Source organism: Gekko japonicus, unplaced genomic scaffold (genome assembly GCF_001447785.1).
Source record: "Gekko japonicus isolate JY-2015 unplaced genomic scaffold, Gekko_japonicus_V1.1 scaffold1118, whole genome shotgun sequence".
Classification (NCBI taxonomy): Eukaryota; Metazoa; Chordata; class Lepidosauria; order Squamata; family Gekkonidae; genus Gekko; species Gekko japonicus.
In genome coordinates, this window is record NW_015176006.1 from 213,825 (window position 1) to 234,183 (window position 20,359).

The following is a 20,359-nucleotide window of genomic DNA, read 5'->3' on the forward strand; positions in this document are numbered from 1 at the left end:
ATTAGGATTGGAAACTGCCTTATGCTGGAAGAGAGTTGTTCTTTCCCCCCTTCTCTCCATTTTAGGATACAGAGGTTTCACAGGTGCATGTGGTGTAGAGCGGATAGGCGAGCAAACTTGGGTATTTTGTGAGCAGAAAGAGAACAGGCAAGCATTTCTTCAAGTCCATCTGTAACTGGCCAGGGGGGTACCTGGACCACTGGATGACAAATGGGGATGCCAGCCTCCAGGCAGGACCTGGGGATCCCCTGTAATTAGAAGAGGAGAAGAAGAGAGAGAAGAGATTGGATCTATACCCCACCCTTCACTACCCAAAGGAGTCTCAGAGCGGCTTACAAACTCCTTTCCCGTCCCTTCCCCACAACAGACACCCTGTGAGGTAGGTGGGGCTGAGAGAGCTCTTTCGAGGACTGCTCTTGAGAGAACAGCTCTGAGTGAACTTGTGACTGAGCCAAGGTCACACCATCAGCTGCATGTGGAGGAGAGGGGAATCAAACCCAGTTCTCCCAGATTAGCGTCCGTGCACTTAACCCTACACCAAACTGGCTCTCTTTTATAGCTCATCTCCAGACTACAAAGAGAAAATGGATGCTCTGGGGAGTAGGCTGTATGGCACTGTGCCCCACTGAGGTCCCTGTCCTCCTCAGGCTCCATCCCCAAATCTCCAGGAGTTTCCCAGCATTGATCTGGCAACCTTACCACCTCATCCTCCATCGGTGGCCAGAGGGCACCTGGCAACCCTAACGACAAAGGAGTGAACAGATTGTTTGGGGAAAACAGGGAGATGGTAAAGGAACTGAATGAACTCTTTGCGTCTGTTTCCCCCCCTTGGAAAATGTGGCATGTACCCAACAAAACCACAGTTTTGGGGAAGGGGGTCTGAAGAACCTTTACACTGAGCTGATGAAAGACGGAAGCCCCAAAACTACTGGGTAAACCTGAAGCTAGTAAGTCTCCCAAGTTTGGTTGTAGATTTGGTAGTTCCAAGCTGGGAAATTTCTGGAGAGTTGGGGGCAGAGCTTGGGGGGGGGGGTTTAAAGTCAGCAGGGATGTAATGCCACGGAGCCCACCCTCTCAAACTACCATTTTCATTTTCTCCATCTGTAGTCTAGAAATCAGTTCACTCTGAGAGATCTTGTGGCCTCACCTGGAAGCTGGAAACCCTCTTTGGATGACATACACTCAAAGGTTCTTAATGCACTGTTATGTTCTATTAACCTGTGTATGTAACTTTTTTCTTTTGGAAAGTACTTGAAAGAAGTAAATGTTACACCAATTTAGAATGAGGGATCTAGAGGGGATCCAGGAAACGACAGGCTAGTTAGCTTAACATCTGTTCCAGCCAAATTAATCCAGAACAAAGCCTGCTGAGGGGAAATCAGCATGGCTTCGGCAAAGGGAGGCCCTGCCTTCCCATCCTTCTGGAGTTCTTTGAGAAAGTTAACAAGCGCATGGATAAGGCTGATCCAGTAATTATATATTCGAGTTTCCAAAAGGTTTTCAATGAGGTAACCACCAAAGCCAGCTGAGTAAACCTACTGGTCATGGGGTGAGAAGATGGGACCTCTTAAGGAATAAAAATTGCTTAAACTCCAGAAAGCAGAAATTAGGGTTAAATGGACAGCTTTCACAGCTAATGGATGTAAGCAGGGGTCATTTGCTGTGGGAGCACACAGAAGTGGAGCTCCGGCAGTAAGGAGCCCAGGGGGCGGGCACATGCAACAATCCCTGCCCCTTGCTCCCTATGGCCCTCAGTCGGGCCATGAGGAGCAAGAAGCAGCCAGGTAAGTTGCGGAGTCCCCGCCAGCCCGCCTTCAGGTACAAGCTTTCCCTCTCTGTGAGGGCAGATCTGCGCATCCCTCCCCCCCATAGCTAGCAATCCAAAACAGCCCAGTGGCACCTTTAAGACCAAGTTTTATTTAGGTACAAGCTCTCTCTCCTCTGTGAGGACAGATCTGCACATCCCTCCCCCCCAATAGCTAGTAATTCAAAACAGTCCAGTGGAGCCTGAGTGGTGGGTGTTGCCTTCTGACACACTTCCGGTGATGTCAGGGGGTGTGGCATATGCAAATAAGTTATGCTAATGAGCTCCTGCACCTCTTTTTCTACGAAATGACCCCTGGATGTAAGCAGTGACATCCCACAAAGATTGGTATTGGGACCAGTGCCATTTAATTTGTTCATAAATGATCCTGAATTGGTAGAAAGCTGGGTGGAGTTCTCCATAAATAAGTGGAACAAAAATCCTAACTTTATGCTGTGGGATCTGAATTGACAGAGACTGGGAATGCAAGAAACCTTGGAGACCTTGCATTGCTCAATGAAAACGTCAGCTCAGTGTACGGAAGCCGTGAGAAAAGGCAAACTCCATGCTGGGGATTATTAGGAAAGGGGCTGACAATACAAGGAGCGCTATTGGAATGCCCTTGTATATTCAGGATTCTGTGTGCATTTCTAATGGCCGTACTTTAAAGAAGATTGCCATCTCTCAAAAAAGGCTTTGCAGAACTGGAAGGAGTGCAGAAGAGGGCAATTTAAAATGATTAAGTGGTTGTTGCACCTTTCCAATTAGCAGAGGCTACAGAGTCTAGTCAGTTTAGAAGAAGGATCTTGAAGGGGGGGACATGATGTGTGTGTAAAGCCCCATCAAGCTGCAGCCGATTTATGGTGACCCCGCATGGGTTTCCGAGGCAAGAGATTAGCAGAGATGCTTTGCCACTGCCTTCCCAGATGCATGGCGACCCTGGGATTCCTTGGCAGTCTCCCATCCAAGCAATAACCAGTTGCTTAGCTTCCAAGATCTGACAAGATCGGGCTGGCTAGCCTGGCCCATCCAGGGCAGGGCAGGGACATGATAGAGATTTATAAACTTATTCATGAGATGGAGAAAGTGGACAGAGAGCACTTTTTTTCTCCTTTTTTGGCCATATTAGAACTTGGGGTTACACGATGCAGTTGTTGGGCAATGTGGAATACCTCTTTACTCCTATAATTAAATTGTGAAATTCACTGCCAGTGGACATAGCGATGGCCCTGATCTTAAAAGTGGATAAGGCAGGTTATGGAGGGTAGGTCCATCAAGAGCTAACATGCTATGGTGGCTTTAAAAAGGTAAAGGTAAAGGTGACCTTGCTCGAAAGACAGTCGAATCCGTCTCTAGGGTTGTGGTGCTCATCTCCATTTCAAAGCCGAAGAGCCAGCGCTGTCTGAAGACGTTTCCGTGGTCATGTGGCCGGCATGACTAAACACCAAGGTGCACAGAACGCTGCTACCTTCCCACCGAAGTGGTACCTATTTATCTACTTGCAATTTCTTGCTTTCGAACTGCTAGGTTGGCAGGAGCTGGGGCCAGAAATGGGAGCTCACTCCATCATGGTGGCTAAAGGGAACCTCATATACAGAGACAGTGGATCTCTGAATGCCAGTGCCGGGAGGCAGCATCAGGGGAAGGCCTTGGCTTCTAGGCTGTTGGCCTTCCAGGACAACTGGTTGGCCACTGTGTGAAACAGTATGCTGGACTAGATGGACCACTGGTGTGATCCAGCAGGGCTCTTCTTATGTACTTTTTTGAGATGGAGCGAGCAAAATGATATGTCCTAGTGTTGCCAAACCTCAATATTCGGGGCCCATTTCTCCGACCCTTAAGCTTTTGCCTAAAATTTCAGGGTGACCAAAATGGCTACTTCTTCTATGCATACCTACTTCTGGTAACTCCAGCATAACTATATTTCACATTTAGAATGTAGATTTTTTAAAAAATGTGCTGTACGTTTGGTGGATAGTCCATCTTTTCCATACTGCATGATGTGACTGTACATATTTACAGGTACTGTGTAGTACATTTCCTACAGGTGTGTGGAAGTGTCTTACTCTGGACGAGGATCAAGGCAATGATGTCATTGCCTTCCTGAAGCACTGAAACTCCCAACTGTTGTGATGGAGGAATCTGGGTGATAACTTACCTGACCAACAGGTGCCCCTCCACTAGGACACAGGAGTGGGGGTGCCTAGGGTTGCCAGCCTCCAGGTGGGACCTGGAGTTTTCCTAGAATCACAACTGGTCTCCAGATGATCAGTTTCCCATGAGAAAATGGCTCCTTTGGAGAGTGGACGCTGGCATTATACTGCACTGACATCCCCAAACTCTGCCTTCCCCAAACTCTGCCTTCCCCAGGCTTCAACCCCAAGTGTTTAGGAACTTACCTACCTGGAGTTGGCAAATCTTGGTAACTTGTGTCCAAGGCTGTGGCTCAGTGGGTAGAGCCTCTCCTTGGCATATAGAAGGTCCCAGGTTCAATCCCTGGCGTCTCCAGTGAAAAGGACCAGACAGTAGATGATGGTAGGGGTTGTAAGGCAGCTAAATGATCATGCAGACTCTAAGTTTTGCTGGACCCAGGTCAGTTTAAATGCTATTGGTTATGTAGTTAAGAACATAAAAGAAGCCATGTTGGATCAGACCAATGGCCTATCTAGTCCAATACGCTGTGTCACACAGTGGCCAAACCCCAGGTGCCATCAGGAGGTCCACCAGCAGGGCCAGAACTCCAGAAGCCCTCCCACTGTTGCCCTGCAAGCACCAAGAAGACAGAGCATCACTGCCCCAGACAGAGTGTTCCATCTATACCTTGTGGCTAAGAGGCACTCATGGACCTCTGCTCCATGTTTATTCAATCCCCTCTTGAAGCTTTCTATGCTTGCAGCTGCCACCACTTCCTGTGGCAGCGAATTCCATGTGTTAATTACTCTTTGGGTGAAGAAGTACTTCTTTTTATCAATTCTAGTTGCACTTTGTTATGCCAACTTCTCCAGGAAATTCCTGGAGACCCAATCCAAGTTATCTACCAAGGAAGTTGGGTGGTTGTGGCTGTGCGTAAGTTCTATACCAGTCTATACAGAGGTCAGATGGCCAATGAAACGCTCGCTATATCCCAGGAAGTGAGACAACACGCTAGGATTAAGAATAAATGTTGTCTTTACTAAAGGTTTCTGCAGTCATACAAAATCAGAATCACACACACAGTTATACAAGCTCCTTAGTTACAATAGTACATCAGAACAATTACAGCATAGAAAATAGCTAGTGCAGAATGCCGTGGCCAGGCTGTTGCTGTGCCTCCCTAGATGGGAGCACATCTGGCCAGCGGTGAAGGTGCTGCACTGGCTGCCAATAGCATACCGAATTCGCTTCAAGGTGCTGGTACTTACCTCTAAACCCCTATATGGCCAGGGTCCGACATACCTGAGGGACTGCCTTTCCCCATATGGCCCCAAAGAGCACTACGGTCGGGGTCACAACATCGGCTGGTTATTCCAGGCCCCAGGGATGCCAGCCTCGCTGCAACCAGAGCTGGGGCCTTTTCAGTGGCGGCTCCTTACCAGTGGAACGAGGTCCCCGGAGGAGATCAGGGCCCTGTGGGATCTTATGCAGTTCTGCAGGGCCTGTAAGACAGAGCCCTTCCACCAGGCTTTCAATTAGGAGCCGCTCACTAATACCACCAATAGCCACTATTACTATCTGTGGCATAGACCAGGCTGCAGTGCGATCGCGCAGCTGCTGAGTGGGATGTTCTGGCCCTATATGGCACGCCATCTTGCCTAAAACGTACTCTGAGCACTTTATTTGTATATTGTAATTGATTGTTTAACTGGTTTTATTGTAACTGATTGATTGGTTTTAAATGCTTATATGAATCTTGGCCCAGTGGGCCAAGTAATGTGAGCCGCCCTGAGCCCGTTTGCAAGGAGGGCGGGCTAGAAATACGACAGATAAATAAATAACAGCAGCACTTCAGAAGAACATTTGAGTACACAGTGGCATTTTATTATGATACCACAATCAGATTGGCCACATGTCAATGAGGATTCCAATGTGTGCCCTCCCAGAAGGAAAGCTTTAAAGGAAATGTATGCTGCAATGGTAGCAATGTCCCCCCCCCCACCTCAGAAAGGGAATGTATGTATGTGTGTGTGTGTTTTCTAACATTTTATCCTCTCAGAGAAGTGCCAATACTTCGCAAGTATTGTTTACTCACAGCTTTGGTAGGTAAGATTCAGCAAAGTGGTGTTTTTTAAGGCAGGTGTAGCTATGGAAACGAGACATGAATGGAGAACTGGGGTCTTGTGCACAAGGCATCTCTTGGTGGGTTTGCAGGGAACATGCTATGCTTAACCCCCCCCCCATCACACACAGACACCATAAACCCATATGTTTAAGTATCTTAGTGACAAAGAAAGAGATAAAGGCAGGGCTATTTTTGGGCAGGAACGCACAGGAACGGAGTTCCGGCTGGCTCCTGAGTTGGCCACGCCCAGCAGGAACTCATTAGCATAATAGGCCACACCCAACAGCAGGAACTCATTAGGATTGACTACATTAGGGGTGTGTGGCCTAACATGCAAATGAGTCCCTGCTACAAAAAAAGCCCAGGGTTTTGACAACAAACAAGGTAAACAGAATAAGAAGCAAAAGGTGGGTGTGGCTGGATGAGTACACTTCTGGTAACACGGGGGTGTGGCCTCATATGCTAATGAGCTGTGCTGTCCGGGGTGTGGCCTAATATGCTAATACGTTTCTGCTGTTGGGTGTGGCCAAGTGACGCTGGGCGACGCTCTGCTGGGGGTTTTCTACAAAAAAAGCCCTGGATAAAGGAGATGGCTGAACATGCTGCTAAGCTGTGGCGGTTGCTAATAAAAAGGTTCCCAGTTCTGGGTTGGGAAATACCTGGAGATTTGGGGGGGTGGAGCCTGTGGAGGGCGGGGTTTGGAAAGGGGAGGGACTTCCGTGAGCTATAGTGCCATAGAGTCCACCTTCCAAGGTGGCCATTTTCTCCAGGTGAACTGATCTCTGTTGCCTGGATATAATTTGTAATCCGTATGGTGCCGCATGGAGCAGGCTTCCCAAGTACTTACCATGATTCGGCGGGGGACACAGACATCTTCGCAGGATCATTCCCGCGGGGACAACAGATGTGCCGCACCATGCCGTCGCCAGGAAGTGACGCTGGGGCAACGCTCTGGCAATGGGGCTGGAAACTCGATGGTACCATCGAGTTTCCAGTCCCATTGCCAGAGCGTCGCCCTGCATCACTTCCTGGCGACGGCATGGTGTGTTATAGGGAGGAATGTTCCGGCCGGGGAGCATGTGTCCCCTGCTGGGTCACGGTAAGTACTTGGGAATCCTAGCATGGAGCTTGGCCACCCTGTACATAAATCAACTTGTATTTCCAATGCCTGCTCAAAGACTAAAGGCCAGAAAACTCTGGTAGGTCTAGAACTTGAGGGAGGGGAACGTAGTCATGTTTCAGCCCAGTGCAGTAGGCTGTCTTTGTTATCTCTGGAATGCATCCCTGGAGTGTGTGAGGCGCCATGGTTCTGGAGCCAAGACCCAGCGGCTTTGTTCTCCACACTACGGCAGTTTGCCAGAGGAGGGCACCGCTGATGTGCTGTCTGCTGTCCTTTAGTGCCACTACTGTGCATGGCCAGAAGGTACGGCTGCCAACCTCCAGGCGGGGCCTGGGGATCCCCCAGAATCACGGCTCATCTCCGGACTACAGCGATCAATTTCCCTGGAGAAAATGGCTGCTTTGAAGGGTGGGCTTTGTGACATTGTACCCTGCTGGTATCCCTCCCATTCCTTTAAAATCTCCAGGTATTTCCCAACCCAGAGCTGGAAACCCTACTGGAAGGTGGTAACGGGGCTATTAACACAGCAGGGATCAGAAGACCCCGGGGTCAATAAGGCAGGGAGGCCAGAGCAGGAGGGAAGGTTTGAGGGTGGGGACTTGAGGGGCGCAACCAGGGGTCATTTCGTAGAAAAAGAGCTAGGGGAACTCATTAGCATAACTCATTGGCATATGCCACACCCCCTGACATCACCGGAAGTGTGTCATAAGGCCACACACCCCGCCCCCAATGGTCCGGGCCGCCACCACCGGTCTTGCAGCTCCACTGCCGAGCCCCATGAGGGGCCCGGCGGTGGACCTGCAAGGTCGGCGGGAGTGCAAGGTACCCCCGCGAAGGCCCTCCCTGGCCCCAGGCAGGCAGGGGTGGGGAGAGGCAGGGAGGAAGCAACTTACCCTCCCTCTTCTCCTGCCTCCTCCTGGCTGAATGAGGGCCGGAAGCGGGGCGGCCGGAAGCGAGGGGCGGGGCTTCATCATGTGCCCCGCCCCCCGGTACCTCACCCGGGGAAAATGCGTTCCCCCGCGATCCCCCCCGAAATGACCTCTGGGTGCAACAATGACCACTCGGTTCGGTCACTTTTGAAGATACCCCGGAAGTGATATAAGGTAGCTCTAGGCAGAGGTCATTTCGTAGAAAAAGAGGTGCAGGAGCTCATTAGCATAACTCAGCATAACTTACTTGCATATGCCACACCACTGGACTGTTTTGGATTGCTAGCTATTGGGGGGGGGGAGAAATGTGCAGATCTGTCCTCGCAGAGGAGGGAGAGCTTGTACCTGAATAAAACTTGGTCTTAAAGGTGCCACTGGACTGTTTTGGGCCGGGGGGAGCTCTGCAGCTTACCTGGCTGCTTCTTGGTCCTTATGGCCTGGGGCTGCTGGGAGAAAGGGGTGGGGCTTGTTGCATGTGCTCGCCCCCTGGGCTCTTTACTGCTGGAGCTCCGCTCCTGTGCGCTCCTGCAGGAAATGACCCCTGGCTCTAGGAATAGCATCACTTTTGAAGATACCCCGGAAGTGATAAAAGGTAGCTCTAGGAATAGCGTTTCTGGCAACTCCCTCGCTTCCAGGTTTTCCCTGGAAGTGGGATAGCAACACAGATACTGCCTTCTTTTTTCTCCCGCCGCTGGTCCGCTGGCAAGAGTAGGGTTTCCAGCTTTGAGTTGGGAAATGCCTAGAGATTTGGGGGTGGAGTCTGGAGAGGGCGGGGTTTGAGGAGGGGAAGGGACCCCAGTCTGATATAATGCCATAGAGTCCATCTTCCAAAGAAGCCATTTTCTCCAGGGCAACTGGTTTCTGTCATCTGGAGATCGATTGTAAGAGCAGATGTCCAGGTGTCACCTGGAGGTTTGGAGCCCTAGGCAGGGGTTGCAGTGGGAGGCCTGGTAGTCCCACAATGAGGTTCCATGTGGTTGTCCCAGTAAGGTTCACAGCCCTCAGGTCCCAGTGGAGGTTCCCCTGCTTTTCAGGGCTTTGATCCACTGCCAGCCGACAATCGGGGCCACACCCCCAACATGAGCGACGTAGCCCAGCGAAGCTCCCCCTCCGCCAAGGTAAGTAGACTTGGCAACCCTACGCTGAATGCATTAGCAAATGAAGCAAGATTTGAACCCCACCCATCTTCGTTCCTCCTCCTCCAGAAAGCTGACCTTCCCATTCCACTTTGTCCATAGGGTTACCAGCTCTGGGTTGGGGGATAGCTGGAGATTTGGTGGGTGGAGCCTGGGGAGGGCGGGGTTTGGGGAGGGGAAGGCCTACAAAAGGCTATAATGCCACAGAGTCCACCCCTTCAAAGCAGCCATTTTCTCCAGGGGAACCAATTTTGGCCTTCTAGGGTTGCCAGGTCTGGTTTGGAAAATACCTGGAGACTTTGGGGGTGGATCCAGGAGAGGGTGGGGTTTGGCCTCAGCATAGTACAATGCCATAGAGCCCACCCTTCAAAGCAGCCATTTTCTCCAGGGGAGCTGATCTCTGTCAGCTGGGGATCAGTTGTAAAAGCGGGAGATCTCCAGGCCCCACCTGGAGGCTGGCAACACTATGGCCTTCTGGAGCTCCATTGTAACAGCAGGAGTTCTCCAGGTGTCACCTGGAGGTTGGCAACTCTGTGTCTACAAACTCCATCCCATCCTCCCCTAAAAACAGACCAAAAGCAGGATGAAGTTATTCCTTTAAAAACGTTCCGCCCGGCGCCTGTTGATTGCGGCTTCTGACGCCCTTGATGAAGTGGTCTTGTTTGTTTTGCTTTTTATTTCCCTGGAAGTGGCTTGGAAATTGCTGCCCTATTCAGCCTCCGAGGCTTGCTGGCAAAAATGGCCGTTTCTGAGAGCCTGCTTATTCACCATTCAGCGCTTAAGTCATTTTAAAAACAAAATTATCTTAAAGGTAAACTGCTAACTGCATTCCCTCTTTGAGATCCAGCAGAAGCACAAGATTGACTGGAGGATTACTCTGCTAAAAATGTGTACATGGATTTGGGTGGGGGGCAGTTCTCATCAGCGAGGGCACAATTTGAGTGGAAGTTCGGGCATTAGTGGCACTTTGATGTGTGCGCTTCGATATCTATATCCGACTTTTCTCCCGGGGGGTGGGGCGCAACAAAGCCGCTTATGACATTGTGCTCCTCTCCTCCATTTTATCCTCAAGATAACAACTCTGGGCGGTAAGTTAGGCTGAGAAAGAGAGAGGAGCTGGCACGGCCAGATCCAGGTTTTGTGGAGCCCTGGGCGGGTCACCTCCTCTGCCCACCACTGCACTCCCTGCTTGCTCTCCCAACTGCCTGTCTATGGGTGCGTTCAGACGGGGCATTTAAGCCGTTTACAAATGGAGTACTTAATACGCGATCACACTCACAACATCTGCCTCCCGTCCCTAACCGTTGCCAAGCATCGCAAACACCCCTTAAACCGGTGTAGTTTGCTACTAGGTCCCCAAGTGGTGTTGTCCTGAGTGCTCCGGTTCTAGCCGCATTTTCCACGTCTGATCGCTGTCCGCCGGTGTAGAGCCACTTTCATTTGGAAGCCCAAGGCTTCCGCTTTTCATCCTCCATTTTTTTAAATTGTAGGCAATGTGCGCTTGGGTGAAGCTTTGCCCCAGCATTAGTAAAAGCAAACTTTAAACGGTGCCCAGTTTCAGCCCTCAGATGAGTCCGGGACCTCACCGAGGCCAGTTTCAATGTCAAAGTTTAAAGGGAAGTCTTCACTTCAGGGCATTCTTTTTGGGCTACGGTGTTATGCGCATGCGCGAAGATCTCAATTATATGAAAGATTGCCTATGCACATGCGCAAACTGTGTAGAAATTTTAAAAAACCGCCGACAGTGTGGATGTCGGGAAGCGATGTGCTGTGCAGTGAGAGGTGAGTGTGATCGCGCTTCCCCCGGATCAAATTCATCCAGTTGGTACCGGAGCAGTTTACACTGCTCCCAGCCCGCTGACTGACCGCACCCTATATCTTCCTCCACTCATCTGCAAGCTTTCCCACCCCTCGTGCTCTCAGTAGAGAGGCCAGCCTGCAGGTGGGACCTGGGCATCCCTTGGAATTGCAGCTCATCTCCAGACTACAGAGAGATCAGTTCCCCTGGAGAAAATGGATGCTTTGGAGGGTGGGGCCTGTGGAATGATACCCTGCTGCGGTCCCTCCCCTCCCCAAACCTAACCTTTCCCAAGCTCCACCTCCAAACCTCCAGGAATTTTGCACCCTGGAACTGGCAACCCTGTGGTCTAATGCCATAGACTCCACCCTCCAAGGCAGCCATTTTCTCCAGGGGAACTGCTCTCTGTTGTCTGGAGCAGTGTTCCCTCTAAGCTGAGTCAGTTTGAGCTAGCTCACCATTTTTTAGCCTCCGGCTCACACATTTTTGTCTTCACCCAGGAAGGAGGGCTCCAGAGCAAACTGATCGATGCAGCAGCCAAATCGCTCACTCACAGCTTTAATGCCACTAGCTCACCAAGTAGAATTTTTGCTCACCAGAGTCCACGGCTTAGAGGGAGCATTGGTCTGGAGTTTTAATTCTGGGGGGGGGGGTCCTCCAGGTCCCACCTGGAGACTGGCAACCCAATGACATGCACCACTTACATGCTCTTCTCCTGATGGTGTTGGGTGGCCTGAGGCAGCAGGTGGGCTAAAGTGGGGGCAGTCGGCCCTGCTGAAAGCCCTGGGCACTGGCACCTGCCCCACCTCTGGGTATGCTGATGCCACACAGTGAACTTTCATGGCAGAGAGGTGATTGAAATCTCAGTGTCTAAGATCCTAACCCGAGACTCTTACCACTGCACCACACTACCTCTCTTCCTCCTAGCTCTTTTTGGTCTGATGTGGCACTATAACACCCTGATCTGGATTGGTCAGGCGAGCCTGATCTTGTCAGATCTGGGAAGCTAAGCAGAGTCAGTCCTGGTTAGTCCTTGGATGGGGGACCACTAAGGAAGTCCAGGGTTGCAACGCAGAGGCAGGGAATGGCAAAAGCACCTTTGAACATCTCTTGCATTGAAAGCCCTCTATGGGGCGGCCATAAGCCTGCGGCGACTTGACAGCACTTTCCACCACCCCTATAATGGAAGGACTGAGGAAAGCAATATTAATGAGGCTTGTTTAGTCTTCTAGCACTGACTGGCAACAGGGTGTATTAAATTGCAAGCTATTTCACATGCTGCTCTCCCTCTCAGAGGCATCTATAGTGAGATTTCAGTAATTTAGTGGGTAAAATTCAAGTGAGCAACACATTTTTAAAATCTGTTGGCAGCCATAATGTTCACCAACTGCATCCATCTGTCCAATACGTTTTTTCTGACCTTTCCAGCAAGGAGCTCCAAGTGGCACACGTTGGCCTTCCCTTCTTTGCTTTATCCTCATAACACCCCTGGCAGGTAGGTTAGGCTGAAAGGGGGTGACTGGCCCAAACTCAGTAAGCTTCTATTTGAACGTGGTTATCCCTGGTCCTTGTCCAACACAAGAAAACATCAGTTCAGATACATACATATTCATTATGATATGACTTTCATGGGTTCTCTGATCAGGGGGCAGGTCTTCTGGGGCTCGGAATGAAACGCCCTGGCTGGGGTGGTGGTGGATTCCCCACCTCCAGGTCCCAGTGCTTGGGATAATTGTTTTTAATGCATAAGAACATAAGAGGTCAAAAGCCCATCCAGTCCAACACTCTGTCACACAGTGGCCAAAAATACCAGGTGCCTTCAGGAGGTCCACCAGTGGGGCAAGGACATTAGAAGCCCTCCCACTGTTGATGCAGCCTCATTACGGGAAGTTCTTACCAGAAGTGACACACGATAGCTCTAGGAATCATCAGAAACAGTATGGTAAAACCATAGAGTTCTGGCGATTCCTAGAGCTAACCTTTGTCACTTCTGATAAGAACTTCCTGTAGGAACAGGAGAACTTTCTGTAAGTACATTTTTTAAAAAAAATAAATGCAGCCTTATGTACTTACAGGCAGTTTTTACCAGAAGTGACAAAGGGTAGCTCTAGGAATCATCAGAAACAATCTGGTAAAACTGTAGTGTTTCTTGTGATTCCTAGAGCTACCCTTTGTCACTTTGGGTCAGAACTTCCCATAAGTACATGAGGTGGCGTTTTTTAAAGAAATATCTTGCACAATGCTGCACCCCCCCTCCGAACCCTCCCCAGGGCATGTAGGACATCTCACGCCATTTAAGAGATGAAGAAGGTCCTATATCAGGTAGCACCTTTCACCCCTAGTAATTGCACCCGACTTCAGGTGAGACCTTTCTCAAGCATCAGATGGGACTGTGTGCATTTGAGTTCAGGCAGTACTACAGACAAGAGATTTTGTGGCTGGTTAATTGGATAGACAAGGCAAACTGCGATGGGCTGGTGGAGATCAGGCTTGAAAGAAGTTTGCATAGGATCCCATCTTAACTCTCCTCTCACTATGCCAATTTTGGATTAAATTCCATGTCCCCAAATCCTTGCACACAACTGTCATTTGCATGTCTCTCCATGGCTATCTCCAGAAGAGATGTTTGGTGTAGAACAAGAGCTGACCAGAACGTAGAACCGATGGAAAGGTAGATGTGAGGTCAAAAATGTTCATGATGGTGCACTCCCATCTCTTCCAAAAAGGGAATACCCTGAAGGACCTGTGCTTCAGATTCTCCTGTTTGAAGTGCTCTATTAAGACAAGGGGAGAATTGTCTTGTGCAAAGCTACTCTATGCGTTATGTACCAATGCATGTAAGTGTGTGTGTGTGGGGGGGGGAGTTTCCATCAGCATAAATCCCAGGTCCTTCTACCTACCCATTAACAGCTACCCTTTATGGACAATAAAACATGCGTTTGGAAATAGCATATTCTGAATGGAGCAGGGTCAGAGACTAGCTGGGTGGTTCTGCTCTTTCCAGTATTTATGAGCCAATAAATTTGATTCCAAGGGTGCCTAATATGCACACTGCATTTTATGGAAATGCGTAATGCATTATTGTTGAAACATTTTCCAGCAAACCTGGGTGAGTTTCAGTGATCACGGGACGGTGGTCCAAACCCACCTTGCTGCTAGCCTAGTAAGGAGGGTATTTTACCCAGTTAACTTACAGACTGCCAGATAACCAGTACTGGGATCTTCCAAGCCCATACGCGATGGCTTCTGCTGCAAGTCTAAACCAGATCTGCTGGTATTCCAACACGCAATGAGGGATGTTAACAAAATTGGCCTCCTCTGAATTTCTTTGTGCATTTTGAGATTCTTACAGACACCTGAAGCTGCCTTATACTGAATCAGACCCTCAGTCCGTCAAGGTCAGTACTGTCCACACAGACTGACAGCAGCTGTCTGGGATATCAGGCGGAGGCCTATCGCATTGCTTACTGCCTGGTCCTTTTTTTACTAGAGATTCTCCACCCTAGGTGAGATACTAGCAGACCTAGTGATAGGGCCGGCCCTGATTCTGAGAAATGAACCCGGAATCTTCTGCATGCAAAGCAGAGGCTCTTCCATCGAGCCATGGCCCCTTCAGCTATCCTAAACTGGAGTGGAAGGATATTTTAATCTTCCAGGTCATTCCATTGCTGACCTAAAAGTGGCAGTCCTCAAGGAAATTTCCAGGGGGAATCTCCAGGGGAGACTGATGCACTTGAGTTCATTCACAGGTTCAGAACAATGAACTCCCCAGGGCTGAATAGGGACAGAGGGTTCTCGTGTCACTACAGATGGTAATTGTCTGTCCCCAAGCATTTCCCCTCTGTTCTGATCAAGCTGACTGCAATATGCATGGTACTTCCACATCTTTTACTAGCATTCTTTATGACATCCCTCCCACCTTCTGTCTAAAATAAAAGGACTCAGAGATCTCCATTTCTACTTGTGTCTAATGAAGGGGGCTTTGACTCTGGGAAGCTCATCCCCTGAAACTCTTGTGGGTCTCTAAGGTGCTCCTGAACTCAAATTGAACTGTTTTACTACAAACCAACATAGCTACCCTCTGAAAACGACCTCCTTCAGTCGCACAGTCGAGTCCGACTCTTCGCGACCCCATGAACCACATCATGCCAGGCCTTCCTGTCTTCCGCCGTCCTCCGGAGTTTGCTCAATTTCATGTTCGTTGCCTCGATAACACTGTCTAACCATCTCATCCTTTGCTGCCCCCGTCTTCTTTGACCTTCAATCTTTCCCAGCATCAGGGTCTTCTCCAGGGAGTGCTCCCTTCTCATTTGGTGGCCAAAGTACTTGAGCTTCGGCTTCAGTATCTTTTAGGATTGATTGATTTGATCTCCTTGCAGTCCAGGGACTCTCAAGAGTCTTCTCCAGCACCATAATTCGAAAGCATCTATTCTTTGGTGCTCAGCCTTCCTTATGGTCCAGCTTGCGCAGCCATACATGACTACTGGGTAGAAAATCACTTTTGACCAAACGACCTTCTAAGCCCATTGACTTCAATGGACTTAGAAAGTATAACTCTGCGTCAGATTGCTCTCCCAATTTCCTACTCATTTTTTAAAAGTGGAACCAATGCATTAAAAACTGCTCCTTGCTCTGTTTCTTTTTAATTCCTACGTTTATGTTATGTGCAGTGTGCTACATCTTCAGTCCTGGGGGAGGGGCTGTGGCTCAGTGGAAGAGCCTCTGTTTAGCATGCAGAAGGTCCCAGGTTCAATCTCTGGCATCTCCAGTTAAAAGGACCCAGCAGCAGGTGATGTGAAAGACCTCTTACCAATGCTCCCTCTAAGCTGTGGAGTCTTGTGAGCGAAAATTCTACTTTGCGAGCCACTGGCATTAAAGTTGCGAGCGAGCAATCTGGCTACTGCATAAGTTAGTTTGCTCTGGAGCCCTCCTTCCTGAGCTAAGACAAAAATGTGTGAGCCGGGGGCTAAAAAAAACAACTGTGAACTAGCTCACACTAGTTCAGCTTAGAGGGAACACTGCCTCTCACCTGAGACCTTGGAGAGCTGCAACCAGTCTGAGTAGACAAGACTGACCTCGATGGACTGAGAGTCTGATTCAGTATAAGGCAGCTTTGTGTGTTCATGAGTTCCTTAACATTAATTTGAGCCAGTCTTTAGAGTGTGGGAGTAGGCTCTGGAAGGCCCAGGTTCGAATTCCCATTCTTCCATGGAAGCTTGCTGGGTGACCAGTGGCACCCTCACAGCCTATCGCAGGGGTCATTTCTGGCAGGAGCGCACAGGAGCGGAGCTCCGGTAGTAAAGAGCCCAGGGGGCGGGCACATGCAACAAGCCCCACCCCCTGCTCCCAGCAGCCCTCAGTCAGAGCAAGAAGCAGCCAGGTAAGTTGCAGAGCTCCCCCCGGCCCAAAACAGTCCAGTGGCACCTTTAATACCAAGTTTTATTCAGGCACAAGCTCTCCCTCCTCCGTGAGGACAGATCTTCTGGTGATGTCAGGGGGTGTGGCATATGCAAATAGGTTATGCTAATGAGCTCCTGCACCTCTTTTTCTACGAAATGACCCCTGGCCTATCGTATCTCATAGGGTTGTTGTGTCGATAAAATGGTAGAGTAGAGAATGACTTTAGCCACTTTGAGTCGCTGTTGGGGAGAAAAACAGAGTATAAATGAAGCAGAATGAATACATTGTATCTCCCCATTCCCTTCTATACCTTCTCTTCCTGAATTTACATCCTCAGGAGAGTTTCTGAAACGAATTCTGGGATTGGCGCATGCTCAGCTTGCTAGTTCCTTCAATTAATTTTGCTTGTTTCCGATGTGCTCACTAATAAAATACTGCACCCCCCCTCCAAAAAAAATCCCATTTGGAATTGTATCAGAATTATTTTTATGTGGTGTTTCACCAATGCACAGGAGTGACTGCATCAGCAGTTTTGTGTATGTTCCCATTCCAGAATTTAGAGTGTAATCCAGGAGGAATGGTACCCAGGACTGCACTGGTGAAATCACTCCTCCCTGTGATATTCTGGGAGGGAGGATGGGCAAATTTGTCATGGGTTTGCCATTTTCACCGGCAGTCCCATATCAATCAGAATGTGTAGTTCCACCCCTATCCACTAGTTTTGCAGTTACCTCTGAGAAATTCAAGGAGCTGCAGTGGCTCAAGTGGTTAAGACGCTGAGCTGCAGGCTGTGGAAGGTCAGTAGTTCAGCAGTTTGAGACCCGAGTGTGCCGCAAGACGGAGTGAGCTCCCATCTCTAGTTCCAGCTCCTGCCAACCTAGCAGTTTGAAAGCAAGAAATTGCAAGTAGATAAATAGGTACCACTTCGGTGGGAAGGTAACAGCGTTCCGTGCGCCTTGGTGTTTAGTCATGCCGGCCACATGACCACGGAAACGTCTTCGGACAGCGCTGGCTCTTCAGCTTTGAAACGGAGATGAGCACTGCAACCCTAGAGTCGGATTTGACTGGCTTTCGAGCAAGGGAACCTTTACCTTTACCTTTTACCCGAGAAATTCAAGAGCAGTATCTCTGGCTCATCCTCACAATGATCTTGCAGGGTAGGGTGAGTGGAGGCTGGTCCAAGATTACCGGTGACTGGTCCAAGGTTACCAGTGAGACCTGATGTGCTGCAGTCTTTCAGAGACAGACAAGGATGAGGGTATCTGTGAGGGTAGAAAGGGCAAGGGAGACTCATGTATGCTACTCCTGGCTACTCAAAGGCAGGGTGGAATGATAATGTATTAGATAGTCAGCGAGGGGTTTAAAAAAGGGTCATCAGTGTCTTGCCCCGACACGGATGGTCCAGGTTAGCCCAATCTCATCAGATCTCAGAAGCAATGCTCCCTCTAAGCCAGGGGTGTCGAACTCATTTGTTGTGAGGGCTGGATCTGACATAAATGAGACCTTGTTGGGCCGGGCCATGTGTGTCATAAAATGTAATGCCAGGTAGCAGAGATATACACTTTATAAAGGACACAAATACAAGGATTTTTTTTTACTTAAAATAAAAACACGTGTAAAACATTAGCTCTGTAAGCTGCAAACCTACTTTTGATTTATTGACATTCAGCACAGAAATCTCATGCTCAGAGTTCTGAGTCTAGGACCCAGGTTAAAACATGAAATGGCTGCGTCATTAAAAGAGTCTGGTGAAGCAAGCTACCATGCAGCAGCAGCAGCAGAACTGGAAGCAGGAGATGGCCAGTTCCACTGTGGGCCTGATGGAAGCCCTCCGGGGGGCCTCATTCGGCCGGCGGGCCACGTGTTTGACACCCCCGCTCTAAGCTGTGGAGCCTTGTGAGCAAAATTCTACTTTGTGAGCTAATGGCATTAAAGTTGTGAGTGAGCGATTTGGCTCCTGCATAAATTAGTTTGCTCTGGAGCCATCCTTCCTGAGCTAAGGCAAAAATGTGTGAGCTGGAGGCTAAAAAAAAACTGTGAGCTATCTCACACTAACTCAGCTTGGAGGGAACATTGCTCAGAAAGCTAAGCAGGGTTGGTCCTGATTTTTACTTGCATGGAAACCACCAAGGAATATCGGTTGGGATACAGAGGCAAGCAATGGCAAACCAATTTCTGATCATCTCTTGCCTTGAGAACCGTACGTGGTCACCATAAGTCGGCTGTGACTTATGGTGACCACATACGCTAGCTCAATGTCATCAGATCTCGGAAGCTAGGCAGTACTGGTTCTGGTTAATACTTGGATGGGAGACCACAAGGAAGTCCAGGGTCGCTACGCAGAGGCAGGCAATGGTGAACCACCTCTGTTCATCCCTCGCCTTGAAAACCTTATGGGGTAGCTGTGAGTTGGCTGCGACTTCTCCACCTGCCCAGACCTAGATGACCCAGGCTAGTTTGATTTTGTCAGATCTTGGAAGCTAAGCAGGGTCGGCCCTGTTAGCACATTGGATGGGAGACCACCAAGGAAGCCCAGGACTGCTGTGCAGAGGTAGGCAATGGTGAACCACCTCCATTTGTCTCCTGTCTTGAAAACCCTACAGGGTCACCTAGGGTTGCCAAGCCCCCCAGTTTGCCAGGGGTCCCCCGGTTTGCCAGATGGCCGGCGGTGAAAGCCCCACCCCCAACGCCCCCAGCCACCCATCTCTCTCCCTTTAAGTGTGTGGAACCCATGTTTCCTCCCAAGTCTGATCTCCGCAAGCTTGCAGGGAAATGCCAGCTTCGTGCTCTTAAAAGGGAAACGCGGCTGCTCTTAAAGGGGAAACGCCGGCTCCTGCATTTAAAAGGGAAACGCAGGGAACTGCCATTTCTGGAGATCTGGCACATGGGCGGGGGGGGGGCGGACGTCCCCAATGTGACGTCATCATGCCGGGGATGCCCTGCCCCCTCCAGGAACGCCCCCAAAGTCCCCCACTGCGGGTGGAAGATGGACTTGGCAACCCTAGGGTCCCCATAGATTATCTGCGACTCGACAGCACTTTCTGCTACCTCTCGGGTTTTAATCCGACACACGAGCCATGATAGCACACTGTCTCTGTGTTGCCATGTACCCTGAAGTTGTTCAGTACTTCAAGCTGGATTAACCTGATACGACAATGGGAGAAAAGAAACGAGGGTGTACATCACAGATATCAATCACTCTATCAGATCACCTTCAGCTTTCTTTAAAGGAGCGCCTACCTCCAGCTCAAGGCTGCGGGATGCCAGGAAACTGAATAGGGAATCAAAATATTTGGAACTAACAAAGAAAAAAAGAAGGAGAGGGGGGAAGGTGGGTGGGTGGGAAAGAAAGGGGGGGAGGAAAGCGAGGCTATTATTCTCGAATCGTACATCTTTGTGATGGAATACAAGGCAGGCATCTCAATCTCGTCATGTTGCCACCACGTTAATGGAATGTCTAAACAGAGAGTCGGCTGTTCTGCAGAGAGGTGAAATGAAGTCAGAATGGGGGAATTTTGAACAGTTAATTAAAACTCAAAAGAAGAGTGATAATAGAAGTAATTATCCAGGAGGCATTAAATCAGTTGTAAGCCCAAGCCCATAAAAGAATTAATCAAGAATAATTTAATATTTGATACCGAAGTCTTCCCCCCCCCTTCACTTTTTTCCACTAATGCCAAAATCCATTCTATTAACCAGTTTAATTGTTTGAGTTAAAGCGGCCTATAAAAAAGGATTTCCCAGAAAAACCAGACAAAAGGTGACTGAGTTTGTGGACAGGAATATTTATGCAGACATGGAATTTTATGACATGAATGATTAGATGGGGAAAGGTAAGCTTGTTATCAGGGGAGCCATAAAAATCACATTACCATTATCATAACTCATGCTAATTATGGTGTATGCCTGCTATT

At 49.3% G+C, this 20,359-nt stretch overlaps 1 protein-coding gene and 1 non-coding gene across 2 annotated transcripts in view; both read left to right on the forward strand.

Annotated features, from left to right (window-relative positions):
* Positions 1-20,359, forward strand: part of LOC107123267 (transmembrane protein 132D-like) — a 218,406-nt gene that overhangs the window by 69,216 nt on the left and 128,831 nt on the right. The window lies entirely within an intron of this gene.
* On the forward strand, positions 15,742-15,813 carry TRNAA-AGC. Its single transcript has one exon. It is a non-coding gene; the product is annotated as a tRNA-Ala (tRNA).